This window comes from Tenrec ecaudatus, chromosome 2 (assembly GCF_050624435.1).
Source record: "Tenrec ecaudatus isolate mTenEca1 chromosome 2, mTenEca1.hap1, whole genome shotgun sequence".
NCBI lineage: Eukaryota > Metazoa > Chordata > Mammalia > Afrosoricida > Tenrecidae > Tenrec > Tenrec ecaudatus.
The window spans coordinates 60,121,513-60,136,784 of NC_134531.1; positions in this window are offsets into that span (position 1 = coordinate 60,121,513).

The window sequence follows — 15,272 nt, forward strand, 5'->3', positions numbered from 1 at the left end:
TTTCTTCCCCTCCTCCTCCTCTCCCCCTTCTCCCTTCCCATATGGTATCGCTATTCCCATTCCTACTCCTCGGTTGCGTGTGGCATGAGCTCTTATCTCATATCTACAGCTGCATACATGCTCCGGTCTAGTATGAAGGGAGAGACATCACTGGGTCATAGTAGTGGGGGATGAGGAAGCTCATGGAATCAGAGGTATATTGTGTGTTTCATCGGTGCTTTACCATGCCCTGGTTGACTCATCTCTTCCCTGTGACCCCTCTCTGGGGGATGTTCCATTTTCTGCAGATGGGCTTTGGGTCTCCACTCTGATTCCCCTTGTTTGCATTGATGTGATTGTTTGATGGGGTGTCCCACAGATAGTGCATCTCGCAAGTTGAGGCAGAGAACTAGCTAAGGCAACTGCACACTAATCTGATCACCAGAGAGCAAGAGAGACAGACGGGGTTTACCGAGCCACTTATCTCTTTGCCCTCCAATCAAGCTGCGACCTTATTAATCCCACATGCTCCTACTGGCCAGGTTGGCACAATAAACCTACCTATAACACCTGTCTATGGCATTGTTTGCTCACTGCCCCCTTCCCTGCCCCCTTCTTGCCTCTTCCCCAAGTCTGCCCCACCCCCAGCACTGTTGGTCCCATTGCTTTTTTCTCGAGCTTGCTTCCCATGCCTGTCCTCTGTAAGTAAGCATACCAACAATGGCATCGACCAAACACATATGAACAAATGATTGAAAAAAAAGAAAAGGAAAAAACAAAATCATACATAATTCCAGGTCTGTTCACTGACCTTTATGACTATCTCCCCACTGTTCCTTGGGGAATTCCAGGAGCTGATCCTTCTAGCCTCAAGTCTATTTGGGAGGCTCTTTGGGGGCTTTGTGGCTTGGCTTTGTTCCAATTGCTGATCTATTGTGCTCCCTTCTTGCTTTGCAATAACTGACTGTTTGGAGGTCCATTCTAAGGAAGAGAAACATAAGGTTGAGGGAGATAAGTACCTCGCTGAAGGCTGTCAACATATTAAATAGAAATGATAGAAAAACAAGGAGGATGTGAAATATTATAGAAAGAATGAAGAAATTAATTGATGTGGATTCCAATGAGTTAGATTTTACTATTTTAATTTAAAACATTATTATATTCTTAATTCACTCCTATCTTCAACTTCCAAAGCTACCTATTTTAATTTGTTTTAAAAGAATATTGTGTAGCTGTTTTTCAGACAGTTTTACACTTAATCTATGTTTCTAATGTTTTTCTCTCTCTCACTGATAACCCTTTGGGATTTCTGAACTTCAGCTTATCTCTCACTTCTGCACAGTTGTAAAGAGAGGAGTGAGTTTGAGAAATTCACATTTTGCTTTATTACCTGTTCCCTTTGTTCTCTGCTATAATACTCTGTAGTCTGTGCACAATCCCTCCGCCTCCAAGGAAGCTCCTACTACAAGACTTTGCAGCATTGAATGCCTTGGCCCTGGGGACACAGATATTTAAAGTCTCCTGGCCTCAGAGGAAAGCCCGGGCAATTTTTCAAAAGGTCTCAATTCTAGGGAACACTTTCCACTTTGCAATGCATAGAATCAGTGGATTATAAAGCAACTGGGGATTTTTTCTTCTAAAACTGCAGTATCTGCTGGGACAGGGGTAGTGAGTCCCAAATCCATTCATATATCTTTGCTTCTGGTTCACCTTAAAGACACCATTTCATTTTATGTTAGAACACGTGATCAATCATCCACCTGGGGCAAAAATTAGTTCTATTGATAGTGTCCTTAATTCAGCTAAAGGTATAGAATTTATAACACTGTTGAGAAAATGACATTAGACAAATACAGGGCAGCTAAGAACCTCTTTACACTGAGTGAAGCTAGTCAGACAAACATTGTCTGAGTTCACTACTGTCAGGATAAAAAACAAAATGAAGACAGGTTTCTGCTTCCAGTCCATGTGATCTTCTAATCTGGCATCCCGATAACTTTTTTAAAATGGAAAGGTTTTAATATTAAATTAATTTGACCATTCAATTTCTAAAAAATTTTCCTGGGCAAGTTTTCCCATGGGTTATTAATAGTTCAGTACATATGTTATATTACTATTTTCTTACCTCCTCCCAGTCCATTTCAGTCTATTTTTTCTCTAGTTCTAAACCTTTCTCAGTTTCTAAAGAACAGAAGTTGTGTTATGTCTTTTGTGACTTTCTTTCTGAAAAACCTGTCCTTCAGGACTAAACTTTCTACCTTTAAATAGATTGTTACTGCTGTGGTTTCCTAAGGAAAGATAAAGTCATTTCTAAAGGAAATTCTAAGAAAAATAATTTATCTGTATGTGTGTGAGTCAACACATATCCAAACACATTTTCCAGTTTCCCATCTTTTATCTAATAACCATTTGCATAATTATACATTTATTTTATAGTGTCCAGGACTAAGAACCTAAACACAGCCATTGTTATTCTTAAAAGAGACATCTGGAGGCCTCCTTGCTTGCAGTGTGAGTTTCCTTGGGTCCTGAGGTGCTGACTGCTTCCATCTCTAGGGAAAGAAGGCATGTGTCAAGCTGTCAACCAGAGTACTAAAGGCAGCTGCTCTTAAAGGAAGATGCTGATAGAGAGGCAGTGGAAAGCTTGGGCCTGCACGTTTTTCAAAAGGACAACAGGCTTGGTCCAATATGGAAATCGTGTCTTCAACGGGAAAGGATAGGATCATGGCTAGGAAAAAGCCTATCTAGCGGTGGTCATTTTGCAGGGAATGTAATCGCCCCCCCCCCAATGTATCCAGAATGAGAATGCAATCTACATGTGAGTTTTATTTTCCCATTTCGAAATGAAAGTTGCCTCTGGTTCAGGATTAAACGACTTTGATACAAGAAAATCCAGAGATTCCCTGAAATAAAGTAAAACAAGATTGCCTTAATTTTCTATCCAGTTCCTTTTGCTACTTCGCAGAAGCAGTTGGAAAGCGAAAGCATAGGATTTGCTAATAATAATTTTTCACCCATGCAGCACACAGGGTAGATGATGGCTTTCGGCACAGCTAAGTTGGAGACCTCACCGCTGATGACTGACCCACTGTGTGAATCCAAATGATCCTGTCGGTGAGATTGCATGAAAAATATCACTTAAATGATCACATTTTGTTATTCTCTCTATCGTTAAAGCAATTTTAGGAGAAATATTCGTGAGAGTGAGTTATGAAAGCAAAATGTTCCCTTTTTTCCTTCCATATTCCAGTGTTTACTATAATTTCAATGTAGTAACCTGTGACTTTCTTCTTTGTGTGGCAGGTAATTCAAGAAAATGCTAAAAGAATTGTTAGGTGGAACTTGGGCGGTGGGCAGAGCGGCAGGGACCAGGCAACGTAGCTTTGAGAAAGTTCTTGGTGCCCTGAGGCCAGCTGGCATCCAGCAAGTGCCCTCCCCGCAGACAAAATGCCCTAGCAGCATGGCAGCACAGGAGGAGACTGGCAGGGTGTCAGAGAAACCTGATCCTGCAAAAGCAGAGAGATAGCCAAAAAAGATGGCACCTAAGGATGCAGCTTCGGACAAAAAGTGCCAGCAAAAGGGAAAGGGGAGCAAGGGAGAAGAGGCCGAAGTAGCTGACCAAGAAATGAAAGAAGGTTTACCTGCTGAGAGTGGAGAAACAAAATGGAGGAAGTCCAGCCTCTGATGGAGCAGGAGAAAAAGAAGCCAAAGCTGATGTTTTATGACTGGGGTCTGTTCATCTTTTTTCTTGTACCACCAGAGGAATGTTTTTATCAATGATTTTGTCAATGCGAGTTTTTTCGTAGCTCCATAAATGTTGTTGTGGAGAAATCCCAACTATACCCATTTTTAAAAGTGAAAGTACTTTATTTTAAAGATGTGAAATCATTTTACTGGTCGTTTATTTTTTGGTACAACCAGAAAACAGTGGGACAATGAATCTGTGGAAAGTTTGATTGTCTTGGGTGTCAACATAACATTGCATGGTGCGCGTGGGGGTGTTTCTATCCCTAATGCTAAACAGGCTTAATGACAACTTGGAGTCACTGTCATGCATTTATCTGTATGAGTTGAACATTTCAAATTTTGTTCTTTGAAAGAATTGTATCTGAAAACCATTCTGTCTTCAGGGCATTCTTGTCAGAACTGTGTGCGTTCTGTAACACCTTGGGTCATGGTGGTCCAGGTTTCCCAAGAACTTTGTTATGTGCTGTGCAGGGTTGAACTTTTGAGTGTGAGGTGTGCGAATTAGTGGGACTTAAAACATAACAACTTACAAACATTTGAAGATAATGGTACTTGAAAAACTCATTTAAAATATTGGCCTTCACATTTAAAGCTTGAAAGTCACTAGAATTTATAAATGAATTGTACCTACATGCCATTTTAGGATTTGGGTATGCACATGAAGAATTGTGTACAAATTGTTCATGATGTCTCTATACTGACCTCCAAACAACCAATAAAATGCAAGTCACCAAAAAAGAAAGAATTGTAAGGAACACAAAAGTAACACCTGACAACTTTCTTTGAATTATGAGTTTTCAAAAAAGTTGTTTCAATCCATTTTCAGTTTTAATTTACTTGTAAACATTATCAGAAATAATTTGCATATATTTTTCTTTTTCAGAAGTCTAAATTGTCATAATGTTTTGGAATACATGTGATATAGTGCTATTGGCTAACGTATGTTTTACAGGTTTATTTGTGTTTATACTCCTGGGTCGCTAAATGTCTGCTACTACTTTTCTTGCTATCCTTCTTTATTTCTAAACTAAATGTTGGTAGTCAAAGTATACTGGCTTTTTTTAATTAAAAATTATTAATCATTTTATTGGGAGGCTCTTACAAATCTTATAACAATCCGTCTTTAATTGTAGCACACTTGTACATATGTTGCCATCCGTATTTCTGAAACATTTTCTTTCTACTTGAGTCCTTGGTATCAGCTCCTCTTTTTTGTCTATTTTTTTCCCTTAATTGAATACTGTTTTTTTATTTTTAAATCATTTTATTAGGGACTCATACAACTGCTTTTAAAAAAATCATTTTATTAGGGTTCATACAACTCTTATCACAATTCATACATACATCAATTGTGTAAAGCATATTTGTACATTTGTTGCCCTTATCATTCTCAAAACATTTGCTCTCCACTTAAGCCCCTGTTATCAGCTCTTCATTTTCCCCTCCCTCCCGCGCCCCCTCCCACATAGAACCTTGATAATTTATAAATGATTATTTTGTCATATCTTACACTGTCTGACATCTCTCCTCACCCACTTTTGTGTTGTCCATCCCCCAGGATGAGGTTATATGTAGATCTTTGTAATTGGTTCCCCTTTTCCATCCCACTCTCCCTCCACCCTCCCGGTATCGCCACTCTCCATACTGGTCCTGAGTGATCATCCACCCTGAATTCCCTGTTTTTCCAGTTCCTGTCTGTACCGGTATACACCCTCTGGTCTAGCCAAATTTGTAAGGTAGAATTGGGATCATGATAGTGGGGGTCGAGGGGAGCATTTAGGAACTAGAGGAAAGTTGTATGTTTCATCATTGCTACATCGCACCCTGACTGGCTTGCATCCTCCCTGAAACTCCTCTGGAAGGGGATGTCCAGTGGCCTACAAATGGGCTTTGGGTCTCCACTCCACACTCCCCCCTCATTCACAATGATATGATTTTTTTGTTCTGATAATGCCTGATACCTGATCTATTCGACCCCTTGTGATCACACAGGCTGGTGTGCTTCCTCCATGTGGGCTTTGTTGCTTCCAAGCTAGATGACCTCCTGTTCACCTTCAAGCCTTTAATAAATACTATTATTAAAACCCCTCTTGTATGCCCCGCAATCTTCTGCTCCTGTATTCAGCATCCTTCCACTCTTTCCATTGAAGGCATGCAGACACTGGGAAGAAGCAGCTTTCTCATTTTCGAAAATTTGCATGATTTTGTATCAGCCCTTCTTAGGCAAAATACTTTGTGTGGTGAGAGATACAATTGAAAATTTCAAAATCTTTCCTGGCCTTCAACTGCTGTCATAGTAAATGCTGAATAGGAAAGAAAATAATATTTGACTATATATTGGATGTGGGATTTTATAGAAAATAATAACATAATTATGATTCATGCCTTTGAGCACATCATCATTCAGTATTTAGTCTGTAGTACATAAATTTTGATGGGTGTGATTAAATTCACTGTGTAGTCCTTCCCTGCGTGACCAGGAAACAGCACGTGAAGGTGCAGCTCCAATTACCCGGGACTGTCCTTATAGGCAGTGCCATTTCAAAGTATCACCCGATCTCATTGTTTATTGTGCTCACTCTAAAGATATTTATAGAGAGAGGATGAAGCACATAACATTTGTGTTTCAAATGGAGAGGTTATTTACTTAAAGTTTTACTGCATTCTCATTGATTAGGATCCCTGTGAAATCATATGCTATGATATCACTGAACATAATAATTTAAGCATGAATAAATCACTTGTTGGGTTTTCATATTAGATTCAGAGTAAGATGAAATCAATATAGGCTGTAACTAATGGCTTATTTCACAGACTATCTCTGATTTTTATTTCATGACTTCATACCTTATAAAATTCCATACTATATGTTTTAGTGAACTAGGTGAGAATCTGTAAATCAACAATCCTGGCTTTAGCTAATCTGTGTGCAACAACTTCATTACCATTGGGAGTATATTAAAATGTTAATTATTTTGTTTGGGCTGATTCCAAACATTTTATAATAAACCAATACTAATTTAGGTTAAGGCCAAGATTTATTGATTCAAAGGATTAAATATGGAATTTCACTATAATATATATTAAAGATTCTGAAAACACAGAGTATATTTAACAGGTGAATGAATTTTTTTCTGCTTAAATTTTTTTCAGTATAGATAGATAGATAGATAGATAGATAGATAGATAGATAGATAGTTTTATGTCAGGTACCCTTACATCAGTTCCAACTCATAGCAACCCTATGGACAACAGAATGAAACCTTGCCTGGTCCTTCGCCATCCTCATTTTTTAAGGCTGGGCTCATTGCTGCAAACACTGTGTAAATCTATGCTCTTGAAGGTTTTTATTTTCACTGCCTTTCTACTTAACAAGCGTGCTAAACTCCAGGGAGTTTACAAACTCCAGGGAGTGACCTCTCTTGGTATGTCCAAAGTATGTCAAAGGAAGTCCTTGCCTCTAAGGAGCATTCTGGCTTTACTTCTTCTTTTTTAAAAAAACATTTCCAACCCACTCACCCTCCACTCTCCCAGCATCACCCCTCACACCCTTGGTACTGAAGGTATCATCCACCCTGGATTCCCTGTGCCTCCAGCCCCCATATGCACCAGTATACAACCTCTGCCCTATCCAGTCCTGCAAGGTAGAATTTGGATCATGGTAGTTGGGGGGAGGAAGCATCCAGGATCTGGGGGAAAGCTGTGTTCTTCATCGGAACTACCTTGCACCCTGACTGACCCATCTCCTCTCCTAAACCCCTCTATGAGGGGATCTCCAGTGGCCGACACTTGGGCCTTGGGTCTCCACTCTGCTCTTCCCCCTTCATTTAATATGGTATACACACACACACACACACACATATATACATATATGTATATATACCTCTGTTTTTGCATGATCTGCCTGTACTTCTTCTAGGACAGATATGCTTATTCTTTGGCAGTCTATGGCACATTCAATAATCTTTGCCAGTGCCATAATTTGAATGAACAGATCTTCTTCAGTCTTCCTTAATCAATGTCCAACTTTCACATGCATATAGGGCAACTGAAAATACCACGGCTGGGGTCAGTCTCACCTGAGTCCTCAAAGTAACATCCATGTTTTCCAACATTTTTTTTCTTTTTTAACAGTTTTATTGGCATTTCATCCACATATCAAACAATTCAATAACTCAATCATATCAAGAAGAGTTGTACAATCATCACTGCAATAAATTCTAGAACAATTTCTTCTTTGTATTAATTATTTATATATATTTTTTAATTGTCACAAATATACACAAACCAAACATTATCCACTTCAACAAATTCTACCTGTATAATACAATGCCAGTGATGTACAATTACCCTCTCTAAAAAACTCTCTCTCTCTCTTTTTTTAACATTTTATTAGGGGCTCATACAACTCTTATCACAGTCCATACATATACATACATTAATTGTATAAAGCACATCCATACATTCCCTGCCCCAATCATTCTCAAAGCATTTGCTCTCCACTTAAGCCCTTTGCATCAGGTCCTCTTGAGTTTGGCAGAGTGGCAGGATACAAGATCAACAAACAGAAGTCCATCGGACCGTTATATACATCAGGGTTTTCCAACATTTTTAATAGGTCTTGTGCAGAGGTCTTGTGCAGCAGACTTACTCAGTACTATGCACCATTTGATATCATGACGGCTCTTTCATGAATATTGACTGTGCGTTCAAGTAAGATGAAATCCTTGACTGTACAAGGTCAGTAGCTCAAAATCATTTGCAGATCTGTGAGAGCAAGATGGGCTTTCTACCTCCCTAAAGAATTACGGTCTCAGCAGCACGGAGGCATTTCTACTCTATTCAGTGGTTGAGGCAGTTTGAGATAGTAAATAAACCAACTGGTATAGAATCAGACCAATAGCTACTTTATAGGACAGCATAGAGCTGCACCTGTGAGTTTACTGTAAATTTACTAAAAGAGATAACCTCGTTTTTCTCCTGAGGAGTAGCTGCTTGTTTTGAACTACTGAAGTTGCAGTCAACAGCTCAATCCGTAATCAACTTTTCCACCAGAGGTATCACTTATGCTGCTCACTAAAGTCTAAGATATCACTATCTTTGTGTTCCATTTTGTGTTTGGTCACTTCCAATTTTTCTATATTCAAATTCCACACATTCCAAGTTATGATCATTATCAGATTTTTGCAGTTGTTTCTTCTTACCTTGATTCATGGCTCATCAGCCAATGAAGATCCAGAAGGCTCTATTCCCACAGCCTTTATCTGATCCAGTAGCCATGGTTTACTCCACTCCGAGAAGTCAGTTCTTCCTCAGCCACATCATCTGACACCATTTCTGATCATAGTCTGCTTCCATTCAGTAGAGCTCTGGCATCTGACAATGTTTCTAAGCTATGCATAAGGTTTTCAGTGGTTCCTCCCTCCGAAGCAGGGATCCAAATCCTTGATTTTTTGTCTGTTCTTAGTCTGGAAGTTCTGCTCAGTCTGTTCCCTTTGGGTGACCATTCTGTCACTTGAAATGCCAGGGACACAGCTTCCAGCATCACAGCAACACACCAGGACCACAGTACGACAAACTGGCAGACAAGTGGTGGGAGCAGAATAGTAAGAGACAAATATATTCAAGTCTCTCCATTGTTCTAGTCTCTTGTTGGAATGCTGATGATTGATTATTTGCCTCTTTTATTTTCTCTCTCACATTTTCTAATTTTCCTTAAATTTTATGAAATTGATATCTGACTTTTCCTCTATTAAAATATCTTTTTTTCCAGTAGAACATTTCACGTATTTGCATTCAACACAAGATTCAGTGTAAATTACTTACAAGAATTCTTTTAGGTTCTCTGTTTACTCTTTTTTCAGAGTCTGGCTTTGTCTTATGATTGTAGTATTTCCAAAATGAAGCTAGAAAACTGTTACTTTAAGTTCATTAGATTTTTTGACGTGTCTACCTTCCTGAATTTTTATAGACACCCTTATTTAGTGGTTCATCTTTGTCTTTCTCAGATGTCGGGAATTCCTTGCTTGCCAGTTTATAGTAATTATGAGGCCTCTACTGAGATCATAAATAATTTCCACAGACCTTCGCTCTTTAGATTTAGTTTCTTTATTATTTTCCTTTCGTGAATGAGCTTGTAATTGGAAGCTAAGTGTACAGGGACCTAGCCTTGGCAAAGGAGGCAGGCATTTGAATATGTCCTTTGTTTTCGGTTCCTCTTCATTTCTGAATCCAATGTCTCTGAAGACATGCAGAAAGCAAATCAATTCCTAAATATTCTTAATTATTTTTCCTGCAAATACCCTGAACTTTAGTTTTCAATTAAACTTCACCTTCTAATCTGCAAATGTGCTTTGTGTCTTATGTAAATTGTGGCCTACTGAGGTCTCCCTTCAGATTCTCTTTGATCACATCTAATTTTCTGCATGTTGTATATCCTCAATCACAGATGCCAGTTGCTGTCTTACTGCTTTTGACTCAAGGAGACCCCTGTGCATTAAAGTCGAACTGCCCTCCAGAGAGTTTTTTTTTTTCCTCCATGAAGTTGTATGGCTGTTACCCTTTGTGGCAATTACATAATCCCCTGTCTATTTGAGTGAAGGGGTGGAGTCTATTCTGTCAATCAGGTCACAGCTTGCATCTTCATTTGGAGGAGTGATAGGGATAAATAGCTCACTGGCCAGACCCAGTCGCTCTGCCTTCCCTTTCCTGCGGTCGAGACACTCAGCGAGCTGGAAGAGACCCGTGGAGATCCGTGCCAGCGCTGAGATGCTGCAAGTGCCACTGAGCCACATGGCCGTTAACCCACTGGCCTGCACTCTTCCTGTGTTTGACATTCTCGCATGTGCTGCATGAGTCTGAAGAGGAATTTATTGACTAGTCTCTGACAGAAGGGCTAATATCAGACTTAAGGACTTGACATGGACTGGGCTGGGATATTTTCTCAATATACAATTACTCTTTGATATAAAACTGTCTCTTGCACGCATATGAGTGTTTCTGGATTTTTTTCTCTAGTCAACTCGGACTAGCACAGGTTTCCATTCCAAAGGGCCCATCAGAGCAAAGCACTGAGGATCCCTGGGATCGTAGGGTTCACTCCTGGGGCTGCTCACCAAGGTCAGTAGTTGTAAACTACTGCCAGCTCCATGGGAGAAAAAGGAGGCTCTTGTAAAATGTCCCCATCTTGAAAATCCGCTTGTGACATCCTACATGTGCTATGGCGTCCTTATGAGTTAGAACTGACACACGGCAGTGAATTTGGTATTTAGTTTTTATATAACCACGTACAAGAGCCCTGGTAGAACCATGTTTGGAAGTTAGGCTGCTAACTGCAAGATCAGCTGTTTGAAACCACTCGATGCTCTGCCAGAGAAAGATGGGGCTTTCCATTTCAACAAAACTTTATTGAAAACTCACAGGGACCGTTGTACGAGCCCACTAGGGGGTCAGAATCGTCTTGTAGACAGTGGAGACATGCTTTTACTCACCCAAAGGAATCGTAATGAATTCAGTGTCACATGTTCATTGCCCCGAATATCTAATTTAGCTCAATTCATGCAGATGCACTTTATTTTAACTTGGTGTTGAGTGATTCATCAAATTTTGACGCACATTTATGTTGTGTCAAGACTTTGATGCATGTTAATAGTGCTGCAGTCAATGTTCTTTGCCTGTGAAGCTTTATTTCTGAGTTTTGTTGGTGGGTGTGGGCCACACAGGGAGCAGATAGCCACAAGACCCTTTTAGGAGACAGTAGACCTGCCTCACGGAGTTTCCAAGGCTGCGCACATGTGTAGATTTAGATGTCACATGTTTGCCCTTGGGGCAGCTGATGGATTTAAACACCATATTTCAAGTAGGAGCTGAGCATTTTAACCACTGTACCAGTAGGTGTTTTTTTAGTTTAATAAAGTTGTGGTGAATATTTTTCTTCACAATTTGTCATTTTTATTTTGAAAATGTTTTGAGAATTTTGTTTTGGGAGATACAAAGCTTATCCTTTTTCTCTGTGGTTAAATTTCAGTCTTTCCCTTATATCATGTTATGTTTCATATAAACTTTAAAAACTATTCATCTCTACAAGATTGCTTTTTAAGTAATCTCAATATTTTAGTATTTAGGTGGCTTTATATGTTTTTAATTTTGATATGCCAGAAATTTATTTTATAAAATGAAGGCAAGATCTAAAGTAATTATCTCGAGTCCAATATTTTGCTTTTTGTGCCCAGGATATCCACCTGTCAGTTAGAGGCACTGATGTCTTACATGTTGGTATGACACTGGTAGTTATGCTACCAATACTCGCAATGCTGAGGGGTGGGGGTGAAGTCATACAGAGGACAGATTTCAGTAAAGCTTTCAGAAAAAGACAGACTAGAATAAAAAAATTGATGATCCACTTATGAAAATTAGTCAAGGAAATCCCTAGTATCGCAGACCGTTATTTAAGATTTCCCATTCACTTGCTTTGCATTCAACATCAGGAAGTCCTAGTTGCTGCCGAAAGTGAAGGACCAGTAAAGGCAAGGGAAATGGACAACGTGGTGAGTTGATTTGAAAGTCATTATAATGGGTTCAAATATATCTAGGACCATGAAGATGGAACCAGACCAGGCAATGCTTTGTTCTATGCTGCATGGAGTCGTCATTCGTTTCAGTCAACTTGATGACAACTAATAATAAAACAATCAATAACATTTATGACTAACTGAATTTCTCCTTTTGAAATTCAATGTTTCTCATGTAAACTTTCATATGTTCTATCTACTGCTGGTTTTCTTCTACTTATCCCGATATTATGCCACATTGCTGAATAATGCATTATGTTTAGCACAGTGTAGAATTAATTAATATTCAGTAATTTTCTATTTCAGACATTGTCTTTGGCTTTTCTCACACAGAAAAAAATATCACTTTTAACAAAGTAGTATGTTTGCCTTGATTGTAAATACTTCAATAAAGGGTTGATTTGGGACAAATACTTTTTAGTACCAAGTTTAAACTTTTTAAATACCAAGTTTATCCCTCTCTCAATGCCAACGAATCAATGACGACTCATAGCGATCCCCTGTGGCTTTCTGAGACAGGAGTAGAAAGCCTGGTCTTTCTCCAGTGGAGCTACTGGTGATTTCGAACTGTTGATCATGAAAATCATAGCCCAAGGGTAGCCACTACACCACCAGGACTCCTTAGTTTATCCTGGGTTTGTTTAAGTCTGTAGTTGGTACTAGGAAAAGGAAATTTGTTATTACATATTTTTTAAAGTTTACTGTTTGAATTTAGAAAAATTATTGAATTATTTGTATTAAGAAATAATTTCCTAGGAATCATAAAGATAGAATTTAATTACATAATTTCTTATTTAACTGAAAAAGTATAGATTCATTTAAAAAATTGAACAAGATCAAAGAACAAACATAAGTAATTGCAAATAAGTTATACTGATAGGTTATTCTATATTTGGGTGATAAGATTAAATTATAACTGAACATCACTTTAAATTCCAAGATTGTGATTCACAGTCCTTCATGTGAAATATTTTCCTGGAATTCTCTGTATTTCCCCAACATGCAATTTTTGGTTTGGTAAAATACAACTGTGGGAAACAGAAAAGTTATTCCCTAGGCTGTCCTCCGCCCCCCCCCACCCCATATTATATGCAATACCTAAGGTGCTTCTTGCAATCATATGGTCAATGACTATACACTTGGAGGTCAGCTGCTTAAAGGTTATCTCCCTGAACATTATCAGCCATCTAGAGCAATCAGACCCTATAATCTGTCCCAACCCAAGCAGACCCCACTCCCTTCTGAAAAAGGCAATGGATTGTTCCTCTATAGGAGAACCCTAAGGCCAAGCCAACTCAGAGATGACCAAGGTTAGGCTGCCATCCTGACTCTAGAACCTGCCCATCTTGTTACATTTGTGTCTTCCTCTCACATGTATACCTCTATTGCCTCCTCTCCCTATTGCATATATAGATATAGATATAGATGTAGATGTAGATGTAGATGTAGATGTAGATGTAGATATAGATATAGATATAGATATAGATATAGATACTCCTAACTCATTCCCCTCCTGTTATGCATATGCCTATCATACTTCCTATTACATATGTGGCTACCTATAATTAGAGAGCCTTGCATGCCCCCGGAGTGTACATAAGCTTTGGTTGGAAATATATTCTCTCTCTCTGCACAGATCTGGCTGCTGAAGTCCTCATGGCCCTGAAAGTGAAAAACTACATGCTTTAGCTTGTCTTATGCCTCTTTAATTTTACCCCTTAGCTGCATACCCCTTGGACCCATTCGATTTTAGAGGCTGGTGCTCCACATACAACTGCTTATTTAGCTACTGGTGGTGTGTTGGGTTACTCACTGGACTCCTAACCAAGAGGTCAGCAATCAAACCCACCAGATTTCCCATGGAAGAACGATGAGGCTTTCTACTCCCATAAAAAGTTAGTTATAAACACCCACAGGGGCAATTCTGCTGTCCAATAGTGTCACTATGATTCGGAATTGATTCAATGGCAGTGATTAAGGATACAGAAACACTTTAGAATTCAGAACATCTCAAAGTAATAGTTATAATAGGTAACATATATGGAATTCTTACTAGATATGCATCTTGCTTCATGTATTATAGAACTATCATCACATTGACCATTTCAATGATCTTGTGAGTCGCTCTTTATTCTTTCCCATTTTAAGGGAGAGAAAAGGTAGTTCATATAACTTACCAAACATTGATTTATTGTGCCTTGGTAACTTAACAAGCAGAATCGGTGAGTAAATATAGATCCATTTGATCTTAAAGGACACACTAAGCATTGTATATAATTTATTGAGGCTTAGCAATTGTGAGGTTTCAGAAGCAAGTAGAAAGAATTGGCTCCCTACAGGGAACAGCAGAGTTCCCAGACGATAGCTACAAGAAGTTGTGAAGCTCATGGCCAACTGTACATTGTATTCTGCTCCCTTGAGAACATGCTCTTGAAATAATTGAATGGTAACCAGAGCGGACAGGTTGAGGAGCAGAATCGGCACATTCTCCCAAAGAGTACTTTGCAATAGATGGAACTAACCCTTCAAAGTTGGTGATTTTGGAGAACAAAATCCTCCTTCCCGGTAAAGGTCAGAGGGCAAATCAAAAGCTAAGATTTACTAACTCTAATTTAGCCTCCATTCTGTGATTCACTTTTCTCTTTGATTTATTGCCCAGGCAGGTAATTTTTTTTAAATTATGGAATGTATTTGGCTATTGAACTGTGAAGGCATTATACCTCAGAAACTCTTACCTGGTTTACAAATTCTTCTTTTGTAGTAGGTAACTCCGAGTTCATGTTTTACTGTGGTATGCTTCACTGCATTGTTTTTAATTTTAAATTATATATACTACATCTTTCCTTACTTTCTAGTAGAAGAACTTAAAAAATATATATAGTCTTTTATAAAGAAACATTTATATACATATATATCCATATATATACACCCCTTTTCCCCAGAGTGGCTAGGTCTCTTTGTGTAGCAATTCCACAG